This window comes from Macrotis lagotis, chromosome 1 (genome assembly GCF_037893015.1).
Source record: "Macrotis lagotis isolate mMagLag1 chromosome 1, bilby.v1.9.chrom.fasta, whole genome shotgun sequence".
Classification (NCBI taxonomy): domain Eukaryota; kingdom Metazoa; phylum Chordata; class Mammalia; order Peramelemorphia; family Peramelidae; genus Macrotis; species Macrotis lagotis.
Window position 1 is genome coordinate 884,775,376 of NC_133658.1, and position 27,568 is coordinate 884,802,943.

Genomic DNA, 27,568 nt, shown 5'->3' on the forward strand with positions numbered 1-27,568 from the left:
TACTGATTATAAATTCATCAGGTCTCAGTTTTACCAAAGGAAGGAGGGGCTTGGAAAATGTGTTGGATTTGGAATTAGAAATCATAGGTTCTTACCACTTATTTTTTCAGTGACTTTGCATTCACTTCCCTGCGTCTCAGTTTCCTCATCTGCAAAGATGGTATAAGACTAGTTTGACCTCCAAAGAGCTACTGTTCTGTGGCTCCAGGTCTAGCCGTCTGGCTGCTACCTTCTGAGAAAAGCAGAGAGCAAGGACCATAGCCTTGGAAACATGATACCCACATTTCAAGGGCCAGATGGAGCCCTTGGAAGAGAAAGGAGATTTATCTTACTCTTAGACCAGAGGGAAGGATGCAAGGGCGGAGAGAATTTTTTGAAGTAGGGAGGAGAGTAGATAACGGATATATCCCAGGATGGACTGGGTCGTTTTGATGTTTTTTCTGTTAGGCTCTTAGTAGATGACTTCACCCCAAATTTGAGGCAAACAGGCCCCAGGCCAAGAGAATAAAAAGGATGCCTGGAATTTCTAACACCGCAGACAGAAGGCCTGATTTAGTCCCATAACATTCCTATGAAGTAAAGAAGAGGGAGGGAGCTCTCACCATTTTTCATTTGGGGAAAGTGAGGCTCAAGACTGGCCATGTGACATGGTCTTTTAGAAGGTGATATTTAGACAATGCCAGGAACAGACTTTATCTCTTTAGCCTAGGTCACAGATTAGTCCAACTAAATGTCTCTTTGGTTGTGGTTTGCTTCAGGGGTAGGTATAATCTGTTATATTTGGGTCAGAATAGATGAACCATAATAAGGGTAGTACACTGGGACTTTTGTATTGGGTTGCCAGCATCTAGGAGCACAATTCTTCCTTAGGGGAAAACTTCCTCCTTATCACAATTCACAACCTTCATAGTTCCTGCCTGGTTTTCCTTTTCCCTTGCCTGGATCCCCTTCTGGGGTGCCCTCGCCATGCTACCTTTCCCTATGATCCCCACAAGGGCATGAAGCCAAGACTCTTTGGAAAATGAAGTACCTTTCCCTCAACAATTGTTTTGCCCCGTGTGAAAGAATTCCTAGTTTGGGCTCTGATGATAGGTCTGATCTCAGACCAGATGGCTTGGATGAGAATCTGGTCTCAAAAATGATGTCTTAACCTACTCTTAAATTTCTGATGTGGTATTTGTGGAGTAGTTTCTCTCTCTCTCTCTCTCTCTCTCTCTCTCTCTCTCTCTCTCTCACACACACACACACACACACACACACACACACACACACACACACACAATACATATATTACACAGTGGTAGCTAGGTGGTTTAGTGGATAAAATCAGGAGATTCATCTTTGGGAATTCAAATCTGGCCTCACCTTCTAGCTGTGTGACCTTGGGCAACTCACTTCACCCTGTTTTATTAATTTTAGCATCCTCATTTGTAAAATGAACTGGAGAAGGAGATGGCGAACCACTCAAGTATTTCTGCCAACCCCCCCCCCCAAACCCAAATGGGGTCATGAAGACTCAGACACAACAGATTGAATAACAATTGATACACAGTAGGTTCTTAAACAGTGTTGATTGATTTATTATGCTCCTAATAACTCTGGAGGAAAGATTGTTGGTTTTTGTTCCCAAGATAAATCTACTTATCCTTGAACTTGCTTTGGATGTATAGATTTCTTTTCATATTGTCTCCCCTATTAGATTGTAAACTCTTTGGGGGTAGGAATCGTCTTTTGCCTCTTTTTTTTGTATTCCTACCCCTTAACATAATACCTGTCTTAGTACGTTCTTAGTAATTGTTAACTGAATTAATCTCTTTGAGCCTCAGTTTCCTCATCTGGGATATGCAGATAATGACACCTACCTCCCAGGATTATCTATCTGAGGCTTAAACACTTTATAAACCTTGCTTCCTATATTTATTGTGATTTCAATTCCATCAAACCTAATAAGCATTTATTAATCTCCCACTGTGTTCTGAGCATCATGGCTGAAGGTACAATGGAAAACAGCTTCTTGTCCTGAAGGAGTTGGCATTCAAATGGATCAGGGATACTTAAGGATAAGAGGAGGGAGGCATCTGAAGAATCATCCCCAGGCTTAAAGAAATCTTAACAAAAGTCAGCTAAAGAGGTCTCAAAGAATAGGAAAGTTTGGAATCTGGATTCTCATAGTATCTTCCACCTCTCTGCCCTGCCCCTGCCCCTCACTTCTTCCTGCCACATTTAGCTTTCAGAATTGGGGAAGGGAATAAGCATTTGATCAGATCTCTTTAAGGATAAGCATTGTATCAAGATCATATCTGGAAATATGACAAAGCTTGGCCTGCTGTCATAACAAAGAGAAATGATTAAGTCTAAACACCCAATAAGAAGACAATATCAGATGATTGAGCATTCTGCCTCAGTAGTTCCCCCATTCCATTACTTTTGCCAAGATGAGGGAATAGGGACCATTTTTGGATTTTCAGTTACTCTGAGTAATTTTCCTTTTGTGATCTTTTCAATTGACTTTTTTGGAGGCTTTGATGCTTATTGTTTTGGGGTTCTGTTTATTTATTCTGTATCAAATTCTAGTCTCAGGAAGGGGATTATATATAGCTTCAGCATCAGGTCCTGACTAACCTGATAGGACTGGGGATAAGGGAGGCCAGACAAAAGGACAGAAATCAAGCAAATTCTCTAACCTTCTTGAGGTTCCAGATATTGCAACTGAGTTTGTGGGGCTAGTGTGATGTCCCTGATTCTCTTCTCCCCTTCTCCACTAAAAGAACTCCCTTTCCCTTTTCTCCTCCTCCTTTCTCATCTTCTGGGTTTTTAACCATTCATTTTCCCTATTAGGTTTCCAGAGAGAACATCACCTTCCAGTCCCTGGCAGAGAAAAGAATGATGCCTTCCGGTTGGGAGTGGAGAGATGGGAATGAACTCAAATCTAGTGGGCACCAGAGAGAAGGGGCTAACTGCTAACCCAGAGGAGCTCAACTTTACTTGGGCATTCATAGGAGAGATGTCCGACTCTCAGCCTGACTGGCCGCCCTTCATGACTCAGTTTCCACCTTCTGCTAATCACCAGTCTCTTGCAGAAGGTAAGTGTAAGTAACTAAGCCAGGAGGGTAGGAAGTGGATTGTCTGAGTTCCCTTATTTACCATGACCATCTCATCTAACTGGAAAATGAAACTTTCATCTCTGGTTTTCAGAAGTATTGAAAGGACCCAATCCCTTGAGCCCTAGGGCTTAGAATTCATTTAGGGACAAGGATTGGACTAAAAAGGGAAGGAGTCCCATTTTTTTTTTTAGATTTTGCAAGGCAAATGGGGTTAAGTGGCTTGCCCAAGGCCACACAGCTTGGTAATTATTAAGTGTCTGAGACCAGATTTGAACCCAAGTACTCCTGACTCCAGGGCCGGTACTTTATCCACTGTGCCACCTAGCCACCCCTAGGAGTCCCATTTTTAAATAGAGTTGGAAAACAAATGACTCAAGTAATATTGTTTGAATATTTTAAATCTATCAATGATTTAATTCATATTTTCAATCATGAATTTATAGAATTAGGGCTAGAAAGGACTTTTAGGTCCCCAAGTTTCACCCTCTTCTTTCACAAAGCAATAATTAGAGACCCCAAGAGGTCATGGGATTATGGATCAGTCCCTTTTGAGACCATCCCAATCTGTATCTTTTTTATGGATAAGGAAACTGAGACCCAGGTTGGTGATAGGATCATAAAATTATTGTTTTAGTGTGGGGAAAGACCTCAGTCATCACTAGATGACTTTTTTAATGGGTGAGGAAATTGAGATCCAGGGAGGTGACAGGATCAAAAATCATTGTTTTAGAGAGGAGACCTCAGACGTTATTAGATGAGGAAACTGAGGTACAGAGTAACTGAAATATCTGAGAACTCAGAGTCTGTAGACTTTCTTGGCTTTAGCCTCATACCCTTTGGCTGCCCTTGTCCCCAATCCTAGAATGAGGGTTGCCCAAGGTAGTATGAGTAGAAAGTGTCAGAGCTAGAATTTGGGTCTAGGTCCTCCTAAGTACAGTAAAAGATATTACTGTAAACAATAATGATACCAACCAGGATTGATAAATCCTAAACACCCTTGCAATGTAGGTGGTTATTATGAATCTCTATTTTTCAGATGAGGAAACTGAGGCAGAGAGGGGTTAAGTGATTTGCCCAGGGTCACAGAGCCAGTAAGTGGCTAAGGAGGATTTGAATTCATGTCTTCCTGATTCCAGGGAGAGAACTTTTATCTACCTCGCCTCCTAGCTGTTTCTAATAATATGAATAATAAGAGGTTGAAAAAAATGAGAACATGATAATAATATCTGGTATTTCCATAGCATATTGAGATTACCAACTGCTTAATACAGATTTCTTTTGAGCCAGTGAGGGTGGAGGGACTTCTATAGCTCCTTGTATCTCCATTTTAGAAATGAGAAAAATGAGACTCCCAGGGATTAAATATCTTTCCTGGAGATATAAGGAGGCTAAATTTTAGAGGTAGGATTTAAGAAAACCATTTGTTTTTCCAGATTTTAGTTTTAGGCCAGGAAGGGACCTCAGAAGCTGTCTAGTCCATTCCCCTCATTTTACAGACCCAGAGAGGGGAAGGGATTTATCCAGGGTCATAATGATAGCAGGTAACAGGCTTGAACTCAGGTGGATTCATGATGTAGTATTCTTTCCTCTAAACCATACTGCCTCCTGGACCCTTTTAAATCTCATATGACATGCTCATTAGAAATAATTTTTCACTGTTCAACCCTAAGGGCTTCTCCTGGCAATAATTTGTTGGCAAATTATTATTAGGCAACCAGGTGGCACATTGTATAGATCACTGGTTCTAGAATCAGGAAGACCTGAATTAAAATCCAGAGCCAAGCACTAACCAGCTGTGTGACCCTGGAGAAGTAATTTGACCTCTTTCTGCCTCCATTTTTAGCTAATACAGACCTGGGTTCCTTCCTCCTGCATGGAGAATAAGCTGGTGTGGTTTCAGCCTGTTCTGGGTCTTTGCTCTGGAAGGCTTGGCTTTAGGTTTAATTGATAACTCGGGTGAGAGATTAATGACTGACTTCAAAAGGCTTTGATGTGGTTCTGTCCGTGTCCTTAAATAACTTTCCTGGGATTATGATCCCCATCTCTGGCAGGATTAATAGGAAAAGGAGCATCAATCTTATCACCTTGAATGATTGCAGTAGCTTCCCGAGTGGTGGCCCAGCTTTTCTTTCTCTAGTCCATCCCCCTCTCCCAAAATTGCCAAAATAATCTTATTGAACTCAGACCCTATTACCTAACGTGTAACCAATCTGTATAATTATACGAAACCCAGACATTGGCATCCTCTCATTAATCCTGAGAGATAGGTGCTGATATCATTTTACAGTTAAGGAAACTGAGACAAACAAAAAAGTCAAGTGATTTTCCCAGAATTACAGTTAGTGAGAATACAAGGTGGGATTACTCTCTTGTCCACTGTGTGATCTAACTGCCTTGAAGAATCAATGGGACCAATGGAACAGCCACAGAAGACATCTTTGGGAAAGGGAGAATGGAGAAAGGTGAAAGACCCAAGAGAAGGGTCTTGGAGTTGCTCCTTTCTCCACCTGTGGAGCAAGAAAAGCCACAAAGATGACAGAGAAGGAATGGTTGGAGAAGGGAAGAAGAAAAATGTATTATTGGGGAAGCTGCAGAAGGAGAGTTTATGTAATTGAGCAAAGGGATCTAGAGATTGGACTGGAAGGGAATGATAGGGTGTGGGGATCATATCAACCAGATCACTGAGAATGTTAGAAAATGCAATTTCAGTAGAGTGGTGAGGGCTGAGACCAGATTGCATGGGAAGGCAGCAGGTACAGATTTCATGGTCAAGTATTTTGGTCTTCAAAGAAGGGTTTGGTTAGTGAGAGCAGGGTGTGGGTACTGAGTACTGAGTACTGAACTTGGGACACTTGAAAATTGCTGATTGGGGTGGCTAGGTGGTATAGTGGATAAAGCACCAGCCCTGGAGTCAGGAGTACCTGGGTTCAAATCCGGTCTCAGACACTTAATAATTACCTCCATGTGGCCTTGGGCAAGCCACTTAACCCCATTTGCCTTGCAAAAAAAAATAAATCTAAAAAAAAAAAAGAAAGTTGCTGATAACTTCAAACAAGTGATCTAACCTTTCTCCACCTCAGTTTCATCTGTAGAATGAGGATAATACCTACCTCCAAAACTATTGTGAGTATCAAAGAGATAGTTATATGGAAGACAATTTAAATTCTTTAAAGCATGGTATTAGTCGACTAATGAGCATTTATTAAATGAGTTTTATTAGTCTAGACTATTTTAGATGACACAGGCATAGTGCTGAGTATACAGTTAAGGAAATGGTTCCTATGTTCTATTGAGAGTGAGAGTGAGAGTGAGAGAGAGAGAGAGAGACAGAGAGAGACAGAGAGAGAGAGAGAGAGAGAGAGAGAGAGAGAGAGAGAGAGAGAGAGAGAGAGGGAGGAGAGAGGAGAGGGCACGGTGTCCTACAGAAAGTAATTTGGGAGGAAATTATATCTGGGGAATCTGAAAAGGCCTTGTGGAAGAGGTGATCATTAATGGAACCTAAGGATTTTCAAAAAAAGACGAGATGGAAGCATTTTAAATGCCAAATGGAAAAATTAGTCTTGATCCTAGAGGTAATAGGGAGCCCTAGTGAGCAGGGGATGCACTGTGTAGGAATGTCACCTTGGTAACTATGTGGAAGATGGATTAGAGTTGTAAAGAATTTAAGAAGGGATGAGAATAAGTATTCTCAGTGTCTTTCTTGTTTGCTGTTGTTGTTTGGTCATTTCAGTTGCATCTGACTTGCCATGACCTTGCTTGGGGTTTTGGGGGGCTGAAATTCTGGAGTGTTTTACCATTTTCTTTTCTGGTTAGCTTCACAGATGAGGAAACTAAGGCATACAGGGTGGATGGAGTGACTTGCCAAAGGTTAAACAACTAGTATGTGTCTGAGGCTGGATTTGAACTCTGGAGGATAAAGCTTCCTGACTCTAGAAGTATTCTATGGCACCACCTAGCGGTCCTTTATGGTGACTACAGTGTACCAAGAGCTTTACAAATATTCACTCATTTAATCACAGTTCTGAGAGGAAGATACTTTTGTTTAACCCCATTTTACAGTTGAGGAAACTGAGACAAACAGAGGGTTAAGTGACCTGTCCAGGGCCACATAGTGACTAAATATTTAAAGCCAGATTTTTTTTAACATTTATATGGTGCTTACTATTGTCAGTCACTTTACCATTATTATTTCATTTGATCCTTACAAGGATCCTTCAAGATAAGTTCTATTATTGTCCTCATTTTGTGGTTGGGGAAATTGTTTTATTGTTTTAAGTGACTTCCCCAGAATCACAAGCTAGTATGTGTCTGAGGCTGGATTTGAACTCAGGCCTTTCTAACTCTGTGCCCTATGCTCTGTTCACTGAACCACCCTGCTGGTCTTGGAAATGGTTTGGGTTTGGGAGAAAAGATCAAGAGCCCTATTTCAGAACTGTTGATTTTAAGATGCCTCCAGGCCATCCATTTAATTTACATCCAATAAAATATAAATATATATATATATATATCTTATTATTACTGAGTCACCATTTTCAGGGAATAATCATACAGTGACTCTCAAATCTCTTAAGTATTTTGGAGTTGTACATCCCTAAAAACAAAAGCTCAAAGTTTCATTAAGGCTCAATTGCCCCTTCTCTGTCCATTCTCAGAGACTCTTGTGGGCAGATCCAGTGGAAAGAGGACTAGATTTGGAAGCATCTTTCCTAACATGAGCAGGCTAGGCTGGATGGTCTCCAGTCCTCAGTCTATGATCCTGTGGATCCTGTGATTTATCCTGGTCCTCTCTGCTGTTGTGCAAGGATGCCTCCGTTTTCTAGGGCAGGGATAACCTGGATTGGCAACTTTGGTGAGGATAACAGTGTAGACAAGTCTAGCTGCTTATACCTCCCAGCTCCTGGGTGCCTATTTTAGTCTTCATGTGGGTTCTTGGGATTCTTTGGAGGAGGCGCCAAGGCCTGGAGGCAGTCTCCAATCCTGGAGACATCTGGGTTTTCTGTCTTCATCCCTTCCCCCCTCAATCAGGATGTTAGCCTTGGTCTGATGGACAGATTGTTCTTTGGGATTCTATACCTGTCCTGGCTAGTCCTTTTTGGGGACTTTCAGGGCTGGGCCTCAAGACAGATACTGATAAGTGCTGTCATCTACTAAGAGACCTCAGAGCCAGGGTGACTCAGCCCTATAGAGTGGGTGAGAGCCATGCAGGACTATGAGGAGAGAAGCTATAGAGAAGCTCTACTTCATAGCCTGTGCAGTCTTGTCAGTGTCTCTGTCTCTGCCTCTTTGTCTCTTTCTCTCTCTCTCTCTTCTGTCTCTTTCAGTCTCTCTGTTTTCATCTGTTTTTTCCCTCTTTCCATCTCTCTCTCTTTCCCTCCCAGCTCTCCCCTCTCTTCTCCCTCCTCCCTCTTTCCTTCCCTTCCTCTCTCCCTTCCTTCCGTACTCTCTTCTTTCTTTCTTCTTTTTTTCCCTCCTTTCCTTCTCACCTTCCTCCTCTGCCTTTCTCTTCTTCCCCCTCCCTCTTTCTTTCCCTCTTTCCCTCTCTCTCTCCCTTTCTTCCTTCCTGTATACTTTCCACCTCTTTTTTATCTCTCTCTCTCTCTCTCTCTCTCTCTCTCTCTCTCTCTCTCTCTCTCTCTCTCCCCTCCCCTTCTCCCTCCCCTTGTTAAGGTCTAGACCTCTCCCCATTCCACTCTGATGGAGTGATGCAGGGAGGGAGTGTAGCCTCTGTGTCTGGCTCCAACCTCAGCCACGGCCTACAGCTCAGAGGCCAAGAATCTCCTCTAAACCTCCCCCAGTGGGATCCAGCCACAGACTGATTAGCCAAACAAAGAGATGCCATTACCCCAAGAACCCTTGCCCTGTCAATAGACGGTACTGATTTTCAAGAAGTTTGATTCCTCCTTAAGCCAAAATTTTGTCTTTTTTGCAATTTCTCCCCATTGCTCCTGATTCTGTGCTAGAAGCACAGAAAGGCTAAGCCCTCTTTGGGTGTCAGATCCTCAAACACTTGAAGACAGAAATGATAGTTCCCATTTAGAGAACACTTGAAGGTTTGTGACCACTCTGGGAGGTGTCATTATTATCCTTATTTTATATCTGATGAAACTGAGGCAGACAGGTTAAATGACTTGTCCAAGGTGACACTGGTTAGGAAGTGCCTCAGGCAAGATTCAAAGCTAAATCTTTTTGGCTCCAGACCCACTGCTATAACCACTGCACTGTGTTCCCCCATTGAGATCAAACCTCTCCATTTCCTTTGTCTGATTTTCAATTTCATTCTCCGCACTGTTCTGAGGACCTAATCTTTAGGAGAAGTTTAAAGAATCAAGGGAGAAAGGTATGTGGCATGTCCATTATTTCTGGACAAATGCAATCAATTAGCCAAGAAGGATTTAATGAATTGCCTGCCATTCACCAGTAATTGCGATAAGTGGTGGGGGAGATGAAAAGAAAGGCAAAAGAATCTCCTCAAGGAGCTTGTAGTCTAATGGGGAGACAGCATGCTGACAGTTGTTTTCAAAAAAGACATAGAATGGAGAAATTGGACTTTTTTTTTTTTAGATTTTTCAAGGCAATGGGGTTAAGTGGCTTGCCCAAGGCCACAAGGCTAGGTAATTATTAAGTGTCTGAGGTCGGATTTGAACCCAGGTACTCCTGACTCCAAGGCCGGTGCTCTATCCACTGCGCCACCTAGCCACCTGAGAAATTGGACTTTGGGGCTTTAGTTGGGACTGAAGGAAACTAGAACACAAAGAAGACAGACATTCCAGGCAGGAAAATGTCCACCTTAGAGAAATGGAATATTTTGTGTAAGGATCACCAGCAGGCCTGGGTGTATAGCAGAGAAGTGGGTGTGCAGGTCTAGGCTGTCTCAGATCATTTTTATTGACTAATTGCATCCAGGAACTGTTTGTTGTGGAAGAAACATTAAGATTTAGAGATAGAGGCCCTGAGTTTCAGCCCTGCTCAGTCACCCTCTCCCCATGGGATCTTGGGTGAATTCATCTCCTTTCCTCCTCTCTGCTTCCTCACTACCATTAATTCTCTGAGCCACAAGGCTTGAACCCAGAATCCAGAGAAAGGTTAAAGGAAACTTGTTGGTGTCCTTGATTCTTCATGGAACCCTGGGTTTGGATCCTAGTAACCCAATCTGCAGGGTCTGTCCAGAGCCCAGTGGAGAGATTGAGTCTGGCCTGAGACAGGAAGTGCCTGGGGAGACTGGGAAATAATTTGTGCCATCACTTGTTGGACTGGAGAAAGAGAAGAGCTCACTCAGCTTCTGGGGACTGGCTAAAGGGACAGTTGGTTCTATATAGACATAAACTCACATGGCACAAGTGCCCTGTCTCTCTCTCTCTCTCTCTCTCTCTCTCTCTCTCTCTCTCTCTCTCTCTCTCTCTGTCACTGTCTCTTTTTCTTTGTCTCTTAACTGGCCTTAGAATGCTCATTAAATGGTGTCCCATCTGGTTCCAGATTGGCTCTGCTTCAAAACTCCCTTTTGTACTACCAGTCTGTTGGCAACAGCGTCTCCTTGCATAGAAAAGTTCAGGAAGCGATCTTTCTCTGGTTGTGTCTTTTCTGCCTGTTAGTCTGTCTCCCTGTCTCTCCTTTATCTGTCTCTGTCTCTTGTCTTTCTGCCTTCTCCTCCCTCCCTCTGTTTCTTTTTCCTGTCTCCCTTTCTCTATCTCCTTTGTCTCTGTTACTATCTCTGTCTCTCTTTTTCTCATCTCCTCCTCCTCTCTGTATCTGTCTACTGGTGTCTCAATTTTCTAAGTGGATTTGTCTCTACCTCTCTGCCTTGGCTGCTGCTATCTCCTTCTACCACTCTCTTATCCTCTCTTTACTTGCCTCTCTGTGTCTGTCTTTCTCTTTATGTCTTTGTCTCTCTCTGTGTGTCTCTGTCGGTGCCTCTCTGTCTCTGTCTCTTTCTTCTCCCCCCATGGACTTCTCCCTCTTCCTCTCCCTGTCAATCTGCCTATTTGTTTCCCCTTCCTTCACTCCATTACAGACAGCCCAGATTTAACCTGTCAGGAGAGCAGAGAGGTCTATCTATCCACTGGGGAACTATCTGGTTGTTCTCTGGGAAAACCCAGAACTTTCATCCGGGGCCTCTATAGCTCCTCTCAGTTCCCATTCTCCCTCTAGGACCTAAGTGTCACCCCAACAGGCAGTGAGCCCAGAATCAGACTTGTTAGCCTCTGCTGTGTCTGAGACTTGGCTACCTTGTAGCCAAGACAATCGTCTGTGAGAGACTGGACATTTCCCTCATGATTTCTTGTGCAGGGAGATTTGTTTTTTCCTTCCTTAGGATGAACTTCTCTGACGATAATTACTTTGGGGGGGGGGGGTGAGGCAATGGGGTTAAATGATTTGCCCAGGGTCACACAGCTAAGTTTCAAGTGTCTGAGGTCAGATTTGAACTCAGGTCCTCCTGATTTTGGGACTGGTGTTCTATCCATTGTACCTAGCTACCCCTTGATCATAATTACTTTGACTGTGAGGCTGTGGAAGAAGTTTTGGCTTTGGAATCTTAGGGCCTGGGTTCAAATGCTCTTAGTGAGCATGTATTCATCTGAATGGTAGGTTTGGGGAAATCAAGTGTAGAGAATGAAATCTATGCTCAAAAGGAGCCTATATGGGGTGACTAGGTAGTACAGTGGATAGAGCACCCACCCTGGAGTCAGGAGTACCTGAGTTCAAATCTAGCCTCAGACACTTAATAATTACCTAGCTGTGTGGCCTTGGGCAAGCCACTTAACCCCATTTGCCTGGCAAAAAAACTAAAAAAAAAAAGGAGCCTATATTCTAATGGGAGATGTGGGGTGTGTGTGTGTGTGTGTGTGTGTGTGTGTGTGTGTGTGTGTGTGATATAAGAATAAAGTGAATAAATAAAAATCTGAAAAAGACAGTTTGGGAGGGAAGCCTAAGTATCTGTGGGCAACAAGACAAATTTCATGGCAAAAGTTACTCCCTACTCCAGGCCTCCATTTCCTCCCCTGTAAAATAAGAGAACTGCTCTATATATCTTCTAATTTGGACTGAAATCCTATGACCTCTAAGCCCTGGACTGAGATTGTCCTTCTATTCAGTGTGATGGGACCTGAGGCTAGTCCTGCTTGTTCTAATCCCTTCCCTTCTCTCATTGCCCTTCTCTGGGCCTCAGTTTCCCTGGCTGTAAAATGAAGGGGTTGCCCTGAATGGTGCTTTACTTCCTTTCTGTCTATAAATCTGTAGTGTTACAGTCCTTTCCCCACTTTAGTTCTGAAATAGTCAACCCCCACTTATCCAACCACTTGTCCCATATGTCAAGAGTCGGGGTTCTTTTCATACATAGGATGGGTCTTCATGGCAGCTGAGGTCTTTCCAGCTCTCACGTTCTGGGCTTTTCATGGGATTTAGACAGCTGTTCACTCCTTACCTCTGACTATTTCCAATGGTTTATCAAATGACCATGTACATTAACGAAAGAGATTTTTTTTTCTTTCTAAATTTAAGATATTTATTCCTCTCTTGTTTTTATATCACCTTCATTCCTGAATATATTCCTCCTTCCTTGCCCTACTCAGGAAGCAGAAGAGGGGGAAAAATAGTTCAGCCAAATGAATCACTACCTTAACTGAGTCTGACAGTATACCCCATAGTCCCCCACCTCTCCAATACTGGGAGTAGGGGAGGAAAGGGTGTTTTTTTCCTTTTTATGAAAGGAACTTTTTAAAGAGAAACTACAGAAAGAAGTCATTAGACTCAGTTTAACCTATTTTAGAACTGCTTAACAGTAGAAAACAACTTTTTTTGATTTTTAAAAATTGAAAGCTTTTGTTACATCTCTCTAACTGCTTCCTGAAATGTCAAAGTACTCTGACTTGGCAGCCAGTCAGTAACTGAGTTAAAAAGTCTCCGAGCTGCCTCTCAAAGAGATCACCCATCTGTGGGGCAGGGGCAGAGTTGGAAGCCAGGGTTTGTGACCCCAGTCCCCAGTCCTCTGTCCATTCATCACACCATGTCGGCTGTCTGAAAGTGGGCCATCTTCCCCAAATATTAACTAGTTTTAGTCTCTGAATGGAAGATAGTCTGAGGAAACATTTGGGTCAAGGTAACACTTGAGAAATGTACTTTGGTGACTGGAGAGGAGGGTCCTAAATGGTTTTCTAATTAAGGGCTTTGACTGAAAGAACGAGTCTCCAAACTGAGTCACTGGGTTCACTGAGGCCCAGTCATGACCCACCCTTGTCCATCAGGGACCTCTAAGAAAGGGCTCCTCTCCTGGGGGGCTGGAGCAGAGCCTCCAAGGGTGATCCAGTGTTCTGCACCAGCTTGAAGCAGGCTTTGAGATCTCCAAATGAAGACTATGCCATTGTGCTAAAGGTGGAGATGAAAGCCTGAATCATGGTGTTTGAGACTTACTCGATAAGGCCCAAGAACTAAAGGCTGAACTGCCCACCTCTGTTGGGCCTGAGAACCCTGAGATCAAACTCTTCCAAGCTGGGTATCATTTTGAGGTCTGATTGGAACAGACTGTGCCTTGTTTTCTCTTCCTCATCCTGTGTGCGTGATGATTTCTGATCTTGGATGAAGAGACCTTTGCTGACTGTGAAACCCCTCAGTTATTAGGGCAGTTCATAACCATTTGCCCTTCTCTTGTGACTTAATTGTCCTGATTTGTAGGGGCCTCCAGGAAATTCCTTTTTATAGAACTTTTTAATTAATAAGTTTATTGATGTTCTTTTAACATCTCCATACCTCCCAGGCCTGGAATCAGGAAGACCTGAGTTCGAAAAATATTAGCCTCAGAAACTTGACACTGACTAGCTATTGGGGCAAGTCACTTAACTGTGATTGTCTCACATTCGGGGCTATTTCCAGCTGACCTGACTCATATCTGGTAACTTGGACCCGGGTGGCTCTGGAGGAGAAAGTGAAGCTGGTGACTTAGCCCAGCACCCCCTCACTCTAATCTAATTCACTTGCTTGTCATGGCATCGCCTCCCTGTTGTCATGGTCTCTTTGAAGAACAAAGGACAAATATCACCACTACCACCATACCCTCAGTGAACCCTCCCCTCTAACAAAGAAAATCAGTTCAGCAATATCAATCAACAAAGTGAATAAGTCTAAGTGTATGCAGTATTCCATACTGTAGCCCCGCCCCACATTTCTGAAGAAAAAAGGGAAGTATTATTCTTCTCTTTGTCTTGTGTTTTCCCTGCCCCCAGTTCAGCAATACCAATCAACAAAGTGAATATATCTAAGTGTATGCAGCACTCCACCCCTGTAGTCCCCACCTCTCTATAGAAAGAAGGGAGGTATTTTTTTCCTCCCTCTGTCTCATGGGTTCCCTCCCTCATGAAATTTAATGTGTTTAATGCACCCTTGGTCTTGTTCGTATTGAGTAGGTTGAATCTAAGGCATATACTGACACACACAACTAGGAGATCCATATTTCCTCTCCCAACCAATTCTGGCATGGGAGTTTTGGAGGTTCAGTACCCAGCTTGATGTACTTTCTGGATAATCTATAATTGTAGTAGATGCTAACATGCCCCAGAAACTTCCAGGTCTCTGGGAATCTGAGGCTGGAGAATGCAAAGGAAAAGGAGAAAAATCAAATGGCTGGGACTTCTCAGCCCTGGGATGGCAGGGAAACAGCTGGGTAATGCTGTAAGATATAGCACCAGCCACCCCATCAGCTGTGCAAGCCAGAGCCCAGGGCCATAATTCAGATTGAGAACAAAGTGTCCTGCTTAGTCAGTGATCCTTGATGATGGGAGATGGAGGGGGTGGGGATGTGCCCAAGAGAGGGGCACAGTCCTGCCTGGTGACCCTTTGGTCATTCATCAGTAGGTGCCAGGAACCGGGAGCAGCCCCCACTGGCCTCTTTCCCCCATTGAGCCACTCCCACAGCTTGTCTACCTGTATGGGGCTTTGGCCTTGGGCTGCCTCTTTCCTGGATTCCTCTGTCAGTGACAGCCAGTCTGTCTGCTTCAGGGATGAAGTCCCTTCCCTAAATAGCCACCCACAGGGAGAGACCAGCTGACAGCTCTGGAATTTGACCCTGTTCGTTCTCTGGCTCCCTGGTGCTGTGGCCTCCTCTCTCTTTAGACTCCTAGGAGCAGATCTGGAGAGCCCTGCAGAGAGCCCTGAATCGATTAAATCAGATGCCATCAAAAAAGTGTTTGCCTGGCTAGTACCTGAATATGGGCAGGTGCTAGGGATACAAAGACAAAATGACTGAGGCCTGGCCTTCAAAGACCTTATTCCCCTGTGGAGAAATACTATCTGCCCAGATAGTAACTACAAAATACAGCCAGAGTCTGCATAAAGCTGCTTGGGGGAAGGGCAGCACTGCTACCTGGGGGAAGGGCCTTAAAGGGATGAGGTGAGGCAGAAGGGTGCTCTAGGGCTCAAGGACAACCTATGCTGATTCCCTGATCATAGACATGGAGAAGAACCTCCAAGGACATTTAGTCCAATCTCCCCACTTTTAATAGATGAAGAAACTGAGACCTGGAGAGATGGAATGCCTTTGAGCATCAGAAAACTAAAGCTGGAAGGGACCTCCAAGGCCATCTAGCTTTATTTTACATACAAAGTTCAGCAATTCCAATGAATATGGTGAGCACAACTGATAGTGTATATACCATTCTGTTCATGTAGCCCCCACTTTTCTACGAAAAGGTAGGATGTTGTTTTTTCATCTGGTTCATGGATTCCAGTGAAATGTAATTTAATTTAAATACCAAAAGAGATCATAGATTTCTAGATTTAAAGCAGGAAAGGGATTTAGGTCATCTAGTCCAACTCCCTCAGAAGAACTAAGGCTCAGAGCTGAGAATCTGAGGCAGGATTCAAAGCTAGGGCATCCTCTTTTCCAAGTCCCTCTGCATTTAATAGAGGCCTAAGGTTCCCATGACCTTCTCTGATCTTTCCTGAACATCCCTAAACTCTCAGGTGGTGGAGAGTAGGAGGGAAGGTTGTTGAAAAGAGGACCTGGGTTCAAGTTTGGTTTTGTCATTGACTTTAGCCAACTCACTTCCCTTTTCTGGGCCTCAGTTTCCTCCTCTATAAAATTAAGGTGTTAGATAAATTGTTATCCCCATTCTTGGTCCTTTGTAGCTCTTAATCTGATATCCTCCCCCCTCCCCTGGTTTTTCCTCTTTCCTCCTTTGTCAGCTTTCATTTTTGAAACCAAGTGACTCATAGGAAAGATGTCTGTGCCTCATTGGTCAGGGCTGGCAGGTGTGGGGGCTGCCTGGAGGGTGGGTCCACCTGAGCACTGAGTAGGCAGGTGTCTTTTGTTGTCTGGCTTGGTGTAGCTGCACCTCCCCGCAGGCAGGGCGGCAGGCGGGCCAGTGCTGGCACTCTACTTGGCAGCTTTGCCAGTCCCAGAGGCAGGTGAATGAGTCCGACAGGTCAGACGGGTGGGGGCTGACTGCCTCTGCTCCCAGCTCCCAGCCAAGGACCTCAGCTGAAGTACAGGTAAAAGCCTCTCTCTTTCTCTCCTTCTCTTTCTCTGGCTCTGGCTCTGTATCTTTCTCTATGTCTCTGTTTCTGTCTCTATCTCTCTTGTCTCTGTCTGTCTCTGTGTCTCTATTTCTCTCATCTCTCTGTCTCTTTTTCTGTCTGTCTCTGTTACTGTTCATCTATGTCTTTGTCTGTCTGTCTGTCTCTCTCTCTCTTTTTCCTGAGAAAGCCTTCCTTCAGGGTTGGAGCAGGAGGAAGAATAAATTTCTAGAAAGGAAGGAAGGAAAGAAAGAGAGGAAGGAAAGAGGGGTCAGATTCAATTTGACAGCTGGGGTGGGAAAGATGAGATGAAAGATTTACTTTTGTTCTTCCGAGGTCTTGGCAAAATTGAGGGATTTATTCCTAGACCTGGTTGCTTAGAGGTGGCTAGTTGTTGGGGCTAAAGCCCATCACCAGGAGATCTTCTTTTTAACCCCCTGGAAATAAAAACCCTCAGAAAACTACTTCAAGGGATGTCTGACTATGTTCTTTTCCCTTTGAAAGTAGAGGTTGAGGGGGTGGAGGAGGAGAAAAGGGAGTGAGGGGAAGAGAAGGGAGCATTGTTTAGCATCTGGGCATTGGGGGATCTTGAGCATGGTGGCTGCTCTCCCAAGGGAAAGAAGGGCTTCTGGAAAGACTAGACAGCTCTAAGTCTCTTTGTCCCACTCCCTGTGGAAGGAGATCTCTTGTGGAGTGGGGTAGATTTGGGGAAAACTTGTTCTTCTGACTTCTGTACCACCCTCACACAAAGTTTACATCTCTCTTTGTTTTTCACTATGTCTCTGTCTCTGACTCTCTATTTCTCTCTATCTCTTAGTTTCAATCTCTGTTTTTCTGTGTCTCTGTCTTTATGCATCTATTTCTATCACTTTATCATCTCTCTGTCTCTCTTTGTCTATGTCTGTCTCTCTGACTCTGTTTCTTTGTCTATGTCTGTCTCTCTGACTCTGTTTCTTTGTCTTTCCATCTGTCTCTCTTTCACTTTTACATCAAGTAAAGAAAGTCCCATAGATTGCAATAAGAGAAAAAAGAATTTTCTTCTCTAGACACTGGGTCTTTGTCATCCTCTTACCTCCCAATATTATTTGTTCTCATATGTCTATCCATCTTTCTTTATGGAATGTTCACTCTACCATGATTCAGCAACTTTGAAAACTACGTTATTGGGGTGTTGGAGATGGGGTGCTGAAATTCCTTGATTTTACAAGGTTTCCCCAAGCCCCCTCCCAAGAGTATTTTCATTTAGACTGGGGGCATGGAGTGTAAGTGGCTTGCCCAGGATGACATAGCCAGTATGTATCAAAAGGTGGATTGAACTCTCTCTAAGGTCTCTTCTCTTTCCGCCATGTTGGACTGCCTCTTCACTTAGGAAAATGAAGTACTTAGGGATTCTAGCATCTGCCTTGGAGAAGCATCCATCCATAAGCAGGGAACCTCCTCATCTGCATGCTAACCAGCTGACATTCAGACTTCCTGTGTTGAGGGGCCAATGGTCAACCCAGTTCATTTGAGACATCTGTTATCATTGCAAAGTTTCTCTTGCATCAAACCAACATGTTTCTCTCTACATTTTCCACCCCATGCTCCAGCTTTTCCTTTGAAACCAGAAGCCCAAACTACTTTTAGGAGAGACAACAAGATGTCAGGATCCCAGATATGGAGCCAGAAGGAGCCTTGGATCTGGAGGTTCTTGGATTCTTGATTGGAGGGCCATGGACTATGAACTTATTTGGAAAAAAACATTAGCTTTGATTTCTGTAATCTCAAACTGAAACTTAGCATCTTTCTATTAAGAATTTTTTTTTGCAAGGCAGTGGGGTTAAGTGGCTTGCCCAAGGCCACACAGCTAGGTAATTATTAAGTGTCTGAGGCTGATTTTGAACTCAGGTACTCCTGACTCCAGGGCCTGTGCTTTATCCACTGTGCCACCTAGCCACCCCTCTATTAAGAATTTTAAAAAGCCCACACACATTTTTATGAGGAATATGCAGTTTCTCCAGGTAGTCAAAGGGGTCTCTGGCCCCTAAAAAGGCTAAGAACCCCTGGTCTGATGGTAACAATTGCTCTTTTACGTAGAACTTAACGGTCCGTAAGCTACTTTACAAATGTAGTCTCATTTGATCTTCACAACATCCCTGTAAAGAAGGTGTAATTATGATTCCCAATTTATACATGAGAAAACTGAGGCAAACACAGGTTAAGTGACTTGCCCATTCACACAGCTAGTAAGTGTCTGAAGATAGGATTTGAACTCAGCTCTTCCTAACTTAAGATCCAAGCCCCCTCTATCTAGTTGCCTTTAGCTACCCCCCCCCATTTTATTAGCTGAAGAAACTTGAATCTCAAGGCAGTCAAAGACAAGCCAAGTCAGCTGCAAAAGCCAGGATCTGGATGCAAGGAACCCTTGACTCCTGGGCTGCTCTTTGAGACCTGCTGTTTTAGTGCTAAAATGGCACCCATGGGGGCAGCTAGGTGGCACAGTGAATAGAACACTGGCCCTGGAGTCAGAAGGACTGAGTTCAAATGTGACCTCAACACTTTATAATTACCTAACTGTGTGACCTTGAGCAAGTCACTTAATCCCATTGCCTTGCCAAAAGAAAAAAAGAGAGGAAGATAAAATGGGGCTCATCATATTTAAGAGTCTATTTCACAGGCTCATTGTAAACCATAAGTGCTGGGGTGACTTCCTACTATATTGTTAACCTAACTTGTGATAGTTTTTACTGACATTAGGAAGTTCCCCATGAGGAAACTGCCTCTGTCAATGCAGGCCAACATCTACTTTGCCACTTAATGAGTTGTCTGAGTCTTTAAGTTAAATGACTTCTTCAGGGTCACACAGTCAGCATATGTCATAGGGAGGACACAAACACGTCTTAACTATCTCTGAGACTGCTGTCTCTCTATTACACAATAGATAACCATCATTATTCTTTATGAACAGCATAATTACCTGAAAGTTATTTCATTTTACAGTGAACTCCCATCTTAGTGTACAGATGACTTAGATAATTGAATTTTTTTAAGCTCCTTGAAACTTGATTAACTGGCTGAATCAGGGAGTTGGTTAAGTTAGGTTCCTCTGAGAACCTGAACAGGAAGAGTTTCAGAATAAATAACTCTTTGCCTTTTGGTTCACCTGTCCCAAAACCCCTGTGAGTATTGAAAGGCAGGGAGAATTGTTTATTAATTTTTTGGTCATGTCTGATTCTTCATGACCCCAATTTTCTTGGCAGTGATACTGCAATGATTTTCCATTTCCTTTTCCAAGTCATTTTACAGATGAGAAAACTGAGACAAAGAGAATTAAATAACCTGCCTGAGTCACACAGCTAGAAAGTGTCTGAGATCAGATTTGAACTTAGGAAGTTGAGTCTTTCTGACTATAGGTTTAGTACACTATTCAACTGCCACTAGGGAAAAATATTTGGATCCTAACTGGGACCCCAGATCAGTGTGCCATCTACACTTATCCTGCAAGGAAGCTGGAACAGGAGAAAGTAAGCTCTTGGAGAGAAAGGACTAACTTTAGTTTTTGTCTTTGCATTCCTAGCATCTGGTATATTGTTTTGGAGTAGACCCATGATTTTTTTCTTCCTTCTACTTTCATTTTTTTGCATTTAAAAATTAATGAATATTGATTTCTTTCATTTTTATATCAACTACATTTCCCATTTCCTTTTCCCCTTCCCCTCCCAGGGAGCCATTCCTCATAACAGATAATTTAAAAGAAAAGAAAACAGTTTCACAAAACTAACCAACCTATCACACAAGTTTGCCATTATATAGAGCTTTCCTTTCAAGAGCACCACCTTATCTCCCCCCCCACACTTTTTTTTAGTTTTGCAAGGCAATGGGGTGAAATGACTTGCCCACAGTCACACAGCTAAGTAATTATTGTGTCTTAATTTAGATTTGAACTCAGGTCCTCCTGACTCCAGGGGCTGGCACTCTATTCACTGTACCACCTAGCTGCCCTCTCCCCCCCAACTTTTGCAAAGAATCTGTTTATGTACCTTCTCCTATCTCCTTTTTGAGGCCATATGTTTTTTCAACCTCTATCTCTGTTTTTTCAACCTGTGTGCTTTCATCAATATAGAGAATTTCCAGTATGAAAACTTCTTGTACCATATGCTAATGGGTTCCTGCTTTACAACATAAAGCCTTAAGGCAGGCAAGTCTTGGAGTTTAAGAGAGCTGCTTGCCTAAGATGTTAAAGGTTTAACTGACTTGCCCAGGGTCACACATCTAGTATCAGAGTTGATATTTGTACCCAGGTCTTCCTAACTTGAAACCAGGTCTCTATTCACTCTGGCATGCTGCCTCATGTCTATGGCCATGATAGATGTTTAATAAATGATTTGTGGAATAATTCAGACCCTGAAAAGTAATTAGTGGCAGGCCAAACTTTTACCTATGACTGGGTTCCTTCTGAATTAGTAGAATAGGAGCTTCTTGTGGACTCACAGAGTCACTTGATAAATGGAATTTAAAGTGAACTGAATTGATAGGTCCTAGAACGCTTCCCATCCTTTAGACTCTTCAGGCCGTGGAAATATTCTGGAGCCTCTATTGTTATAATCAGCAGGATAGTTTAGCTGAGGAACAGCCAAGTAGGTCGATGATCTTTCCTTAAGGACTCTGCCTCTATCCTCCTTCTGTGCTAATATCTGGGAGTGGAAAAAATTCAAAGGGCCCTTGTTAGGAAAAATCTGTCTTCTGGAGAACTAGGTAATCTACTAAAGGAGTAAACAGTGACTTTTGGTTTACCTGGGTGTGGGGAGAACATGGAAAGGTAGGGGAAATGTAGAGGTCAGAGAAGTCCTCCTGGAATAGATCTAGATCTATTGGATGGGACCCCCTCCTTTAGGGAAGCTAGAGATCAAAATTAGTTTCTGAAGTATTTTAACCTGGGGTAAGGGTCTTGAGTCAATATAGCTTTGCAATAGACACATTATTAAACAACTTTGTAAAAGCTCTGAGCCCCCAGACAATCTTTGTATTCCAGGTCAAAATGACACTTTCCCAGCCAGGTAAATCCTATGTAGTCAAATATCATTGGTTTTCTCCCTTATCCAGATTTTCTATAGTAACTGAGAATACTACTAAATTCTTTTTTTATCTAGAAAAAACATCATTAAAATACAAGCCATGAGAAAAACAGACAAACGCTTAATGGTTTTTCTCTCCACAGGATCAAAGCAACAAATCACAGGATCATTGTTTTTTTTTTAAACTTATTATAATAAGTGTTATTGATCCCTTTTAGTTTTATATCAGTCATTTCTGTTTTTACATTCTGTACCCCCACCCTAACTTGTAGAGGCAGCTGAGTGGTACAGTACATATTGTTCTCAGCCTGGAGTTCACATTTGACTGTGTAATCCAGGGTTAGTCACTCGCCCATTGGTTGCCTTAGTTTCCTCAATTGTAAAATGGATGTAATACTATCTACCTTTCAGGATGGTTGTGAGACTCAAATGAGATCCTTTTTGTAAAGCAATTAGAAACAGTGTTTGGTGCACAGTATTCTCTGAATAAATCTTTCCTTCCCTTCCCAGGAAATAAATCCTGTCTCATAGCAAAGAAAAGCAATCAAGCAAAAACAACAGATACAGACACTAATTGTTGACATTATAGGTAGCATTTGCAAGTCAAGAGGAAGGAAGTGTGATTCTTTATTCCCAGGGACCATTATTTAATAAGAGCATAGATTTAAAACTTGAAGGATTATTTGATAATATAACTAGTCCAACTCATTTTATAGATGAGGAAATCAAGGCCCAAGTCCGATTCCTAATCCTACTTTCTTTCTACTTTTTATGTAATGGTAAAAATGACTGAATTATAATCAGCAAAAACAATCAAATGAGATTTTAAAACACTTAAACTAGAGTCTTAAGTTCCTAACTATTTCTGATTTGTTGCCAAGGGAAGCCTACCATTCCGGGCATGCCACTCTTGAATTTGTTCTCCAGAGTCCAGGTTTCCAGCCTCTCCAAAGGCAAACCTCTTTTCTTCCTCTCTGGCATAATCCTACGCTACTGCCTTTAAACGAGAAAGTAATTCCCTCTTCTGATCTTGAGTGGTTCTTTTCATCATTGAAGCTCTTACCACCTTGCTCGCTTCCAGACCTGTTCATTGCATAAAATGGTTGCAGACTCCAAGGGGGGGAAAAAAGCTATTCACTCTTTCAAATGTCATTTTAAAACTTAAAAGGAATACTGTCAACTGGGGTTAGAGGAATCAGATATTTCCTTTCAGAGAGATGAGATGAGTGTGTGTAAGATAAAATCACAAGTTTCCCAGTGTGCCCTGGAACCCTGCTCCTCCCCCTGCCCCAGTATTAGTGTTCAGAACACTCAGAGAGTGCTATTAAGCTTCCCAAGAGAGTAAGACCGGCCAGACATTTGGAGATTTTTTTAAAAATAAAAATTCTAATTCTAAATTTCTAGCAGGAGTGACTTTTTCAAGTGCATGGGTGGGGCATCCCGAGTTATGGGACTTTTAAGATGCATGCGATTTGTTTGATCTTTGAAAAAATTCCCCGATCTCCCAAGGACTCCGTTTCTTCACTTATAAATTGAACCAGAGGGCCTCCAAGAGCCTTTCTAGTTCTAGATCTGTGATTCTAAAATCCAATTTCAATTCAGCTTTCATTAATTACCATGAGCAGAATGGGGCAGCTTGGTCATGCAATGGATGGAGCACCAGATCTGGGAATTAGGAGGGCCTGAGTTCAAATCCAATCTCAAATACTGCCTAGCTGTGTGATCCTGAGCAAATCATTTCACCCTGCTTACCTCAGTTTCTTCATCTATAAAATGAACTAGAGAAGGAAATAGAAAACCATTCCAGAATTTCTGTTAAGAAAACCCCAAATGGGGTCATAAACAGTCAGAGACAACCAGAGAGCACTCAAACAACAACATGCTGTATGAGAGGCAGTGGATAGAGATCTGCTTCTGGAACATACTAACTTTCTTTGCAAGTCATTTAAACTTTTGGTTCTCCCAGAAAATTCCCAAGGCTATGAGTTGCAGAGAAGACACCAACCTTGATTGGTAGAGTAAGAGCTTCACTAGGACCTCCCTTTGCCAATGAAATCACAGTAAACCCTCTCCCCCCCCCCCCAGAAAAAGAAGTCACAGGCCCATTTCCTATCCCTTTTGTGACGAGCCCTATGTTATGTATCAGAGATCCAAAAAACAAAAATTTAAATTGGTTCTTGCCCTCAAGAAACTTAGATGGTAGGGGGGTTGTGATATATTTTGAGCGGGGAAACTTCTTAGAGTCATCTAGTCCAGCACCCTAGCTGACCAGCCCTCATTTTACAGATGAGGAAACTGAGTCACAGAGCCATCAAGTGGCCCACCCAAGGTCAAATGAATGGGGAGGGTTAGAGATTTGAACCCGGGTTATCATTGTCTCTTGGTTATCATTAAATCATAAATCTTGAAATCTCTCAGTGGAAGGGACTGCAATAGCCATAGCTGAGAAAGAACCCCAACTGTAATAGAATCTGATCAGTGGTTAGCCAGCCTCTGCCCAGGACTTCAAATGAGAACAAACCTCAAAAGCCTCCAAAAATAGCCCATTCCACTTGTGCATTCCTATTCCTTGTTGGGCAGTTTTTTACTGATAACGAAGCCTAAGTTGACCTCTTTATATCTTCTATCCATTGTTCCTGCTTCGGTCCTTTGGGGCCAAGGAGAATGGAACTGTTCTCTTTTCTGTTAAACAGTCCCCTGGATGCTTGAAGATAGAGATGTCTGTTTCCCCAAAAGCCAAAGTAAACCCAACTGAACCTCATTGTTATGCTGTGTGTTTTTAAATCAATAACATTGGAATGTCTTCCATTTTCTCCCACATAAAATGAAGTTTTCTATCATCTGATTTCAGTAGTCGGCATGTATATATCAGACTGCCCCTTATTGTTGGAAATATTGAGTTTTTTACTATAATATGTGATTAAGTGAATGCTTTGTGGAATATAAAAGCAGATTCTAGAGACAGAGACTGGCTCATACTCCTTTTTAGCAGCTATCAATTACATGGATTGTGCTTCTATGTTGTTTCTTTTGATGCTCACAACAATCCTGAAAGGTGAATGCTGCTATTCCACTTTACAAATGGGGAAACTAAAGCGAACAATTCAAATGACTTGCCCAGGGTCACAAAGCTAATATGTGTCTGAAGCAGGATTTGAACTCAGATCTTCCTGATTCCATGGGCAGGTATATGAGTTGTGGCCAGTGGGTGATGCTATAATGCATGGAGTGAGAGGCTTGAAGTCTCATCTTCCTGAGTTTCCTCATTTAGAAGATGAGCTGGAGAAAGAAAAGGCAAGCTACTCTACTGACTTTACCAAGAAAACCCCAAATATGACCAGAGTGATTGAACTGACTGATAACAAATATGAATGGAGAAAACAGAATATATATAATATGTATATAATATGTATATGTAGAGAGAACATATATACATGTATATATTCATAGAGTATATATGTGTATATATTTATTTATGTACACACACATATGAGAGAGGGCACTCCTGTTTCTCTTAGCAGATCTTTTATCTATCCCATTGTCATTAGGGTGAGGGGCATATTTATCTTTTTTTTTTAGGTTTTTGCAAGGCAGTGGGGTTAAGTGACTTGCCCAAGGTCACACAGTTAGGTAATTATTAAGTGTCTGAGGCCGAATTTGAACCCGGGTCCTCCTGACTCCAGGGCCAGTGCTCTATCCACTGCGCCACCTAGCTGCCCAAGCATATTTATCTTTAATTGTGGCTTAGGTTTTTCTTTCTAGATCTGTGGGTGCATGGCGAAGAATGTAGACCATTTGACCTTCAAAGACTTTGACTGATTAACGCCCCCCAGAATCTTTGGGATAGAAATGTCTGTCACTTAACCCTGTGACAGTAATACCTTGAATCCTAAACTTGAAAGACTTTTTTTCCCTTTATCCCTAATCTGCATACATAATTCATGAGAGAAGATGCTGAGGCCTGGTGGTTACTAGAAGGAGAGGTGGCCTTAGCATTAGGGTCATCTGAGTCCAAGTTCTGAATTGTCAAGGGCTTTAAGTTTCTCTAAGGCTACTTCTTCCAGATGAGTTGTTAGTTTAGAGGGAGCTTTCACGCCAGGAGTTTTCCACACTGGTGAAATTATGGGTCTGAACAGCCCCCTAAAATTAATTCATGTTAATTCCACGATTATTTGGCTTATATCTTCAGAATTTTTTTAAATCTTCATAGTTCTTAATATCCTATAAGCCACTATAATAACAAATTTTCTCTTCCACTCAAGTGAGTTTGTCATCATTATTTTTTCCTTGATTTTTTCCATATCATATACATTACAAAGTTGATTTGAGGGTGTATTTGGTGCTCCCTGGGCCGGGTAATAAATGAAGAAGCATTTCCCAGGTTCTAATAAGTTCTGGGGACACAAAGAAAGGCCACAAAAAGTCCTGCCTTTGGGGAGTTCCCATTCAAATGGGGAGACTACATGAAAACCAGTCTTAATTAGACATGGAGAAAGAGTATTCCAGAGAGTTGATGGGTTTCAACAGACTCAAGGCCAAATGGTTGGGAGACAATGATGAAAGACCCCATCAAGAAGTAGGACTTTGGGGCAACTAGGTGGCATAGTGGATAAAGCACCGGCCCTGGAGTCAGGAGTACCTGGGTTCAAATCCGGTCTCAGACACTTAATAATTACCTAGCTGTGTGGCCATGGGCAAGCCACTTAACCCCATTTGCCTTGCAAAAAAAAAAAAACCTAAAAAAAAAAGAAGTAGAAGGTTGTGATGTCATTGCTTTTACCTTGGGACCTGACCCTCAGATGGCAGTCTTGAAAAAGGCCCATGGGAAGAAGACAAGCAAAACCATGAGCCCAGCCAGACTGAGAAGTTTATTGGTGTCCTAAGAATGAAAAGAACTTTGAAATCAGAGGACCTGGATTCAATCCCAGCTCTGCCACTTTGGACCAGTCATTTAATTAGGTATCCATTTCCTCTTCTGTATAGTAAGGAGCTGGAGGATTGGCTCTCCAAACACAGATCTCACCAAGTGAGTCCTCTACATGAGGCTGTGCACTGGCTTCCTATTGCTTTTAGAATAAAATGGACAAAAATCATCTGATTAGCTCTTTAAGCCTCACTTTATCTTTCCATTCTCATTGGACCTTACACCCCTTTCGGGTCTCTTTGATCCAGCCATACTGGTGTTCTCTCAGTTCTTCTATATCTCCTGTGACTGGAATGCACTCCCTCCTTGCTTCTTCCTTCCTTCCACACCTCAGACATCAATTTCTTGATTCCCCAAATGCTCCTGCAATCCTGTCTAAATTAACTTCTATTTAGTGACTTTGTTTCTATTTCTATTTATTAGGTTTCTATTAAGGCTATTTATAGATTGATATATTCTATGTATCTGTGATCAGTCTATATCCACATAAATATATCCATATGTGTATCTATTTATAGATCTATCTGTATGCATACATGTGTATATATGTGTAAATATATGTATGGATACACACAGACACACTTGTATTTCCCATTAGAATGTAAGCCTCTGGTGAATAGAGATGGTTTCATTCCTTATATTCCCATCACCAACCCAGTTCAAGCATATAATAGGCTCTTAATAAATACTTGATGGATAGTCTCTGAGAATCCTTACAGTTCCAGTTCTGTTTTCCTGGAACCTTAGAGGCATCTAGATGATTTGATGGATAGACTTAAACCTGAAGTCAGGGAGATTCATCTTTGTGAGTTCAAATCTGCCCTGAGACATTTACGAGTTGTGTGATCCTGGGCAAGTCACTTCACCCTGATTGCCTCAATTTCTTCAATTATCAAATGAAGATAATAGTAGCACTTACCTCCCGAGGTTGTTGTGAAGATCAAACGACTTAATATTTGTAAAGTGCTTTGTAAACCTTAAAATGA

At 42.4% G+C, this 27,568-nt stretch overlaps 1 long non-coding RNA gene across 1 annotated transcript in view; it reads left to right on the forward strand.

Moving 5' to 3' along the window:
* Positions 1-27,568, forward strand: part of LOC141509189 (uncharacterized) — a 43,341-nt gene that overhangs the window by 6,141 nt on the left and 9,632 nt on the right. The window contains exon 2 of the long non-coding RNA XR_012474599.1: positions 2,839-3,083. This is a non-coding gene — a long non-coding RNA (uncharacterized LOC141509189). The remainder of the gene's footprint in view (positions 1-2,838; positions 3,084-27,568) is intronic.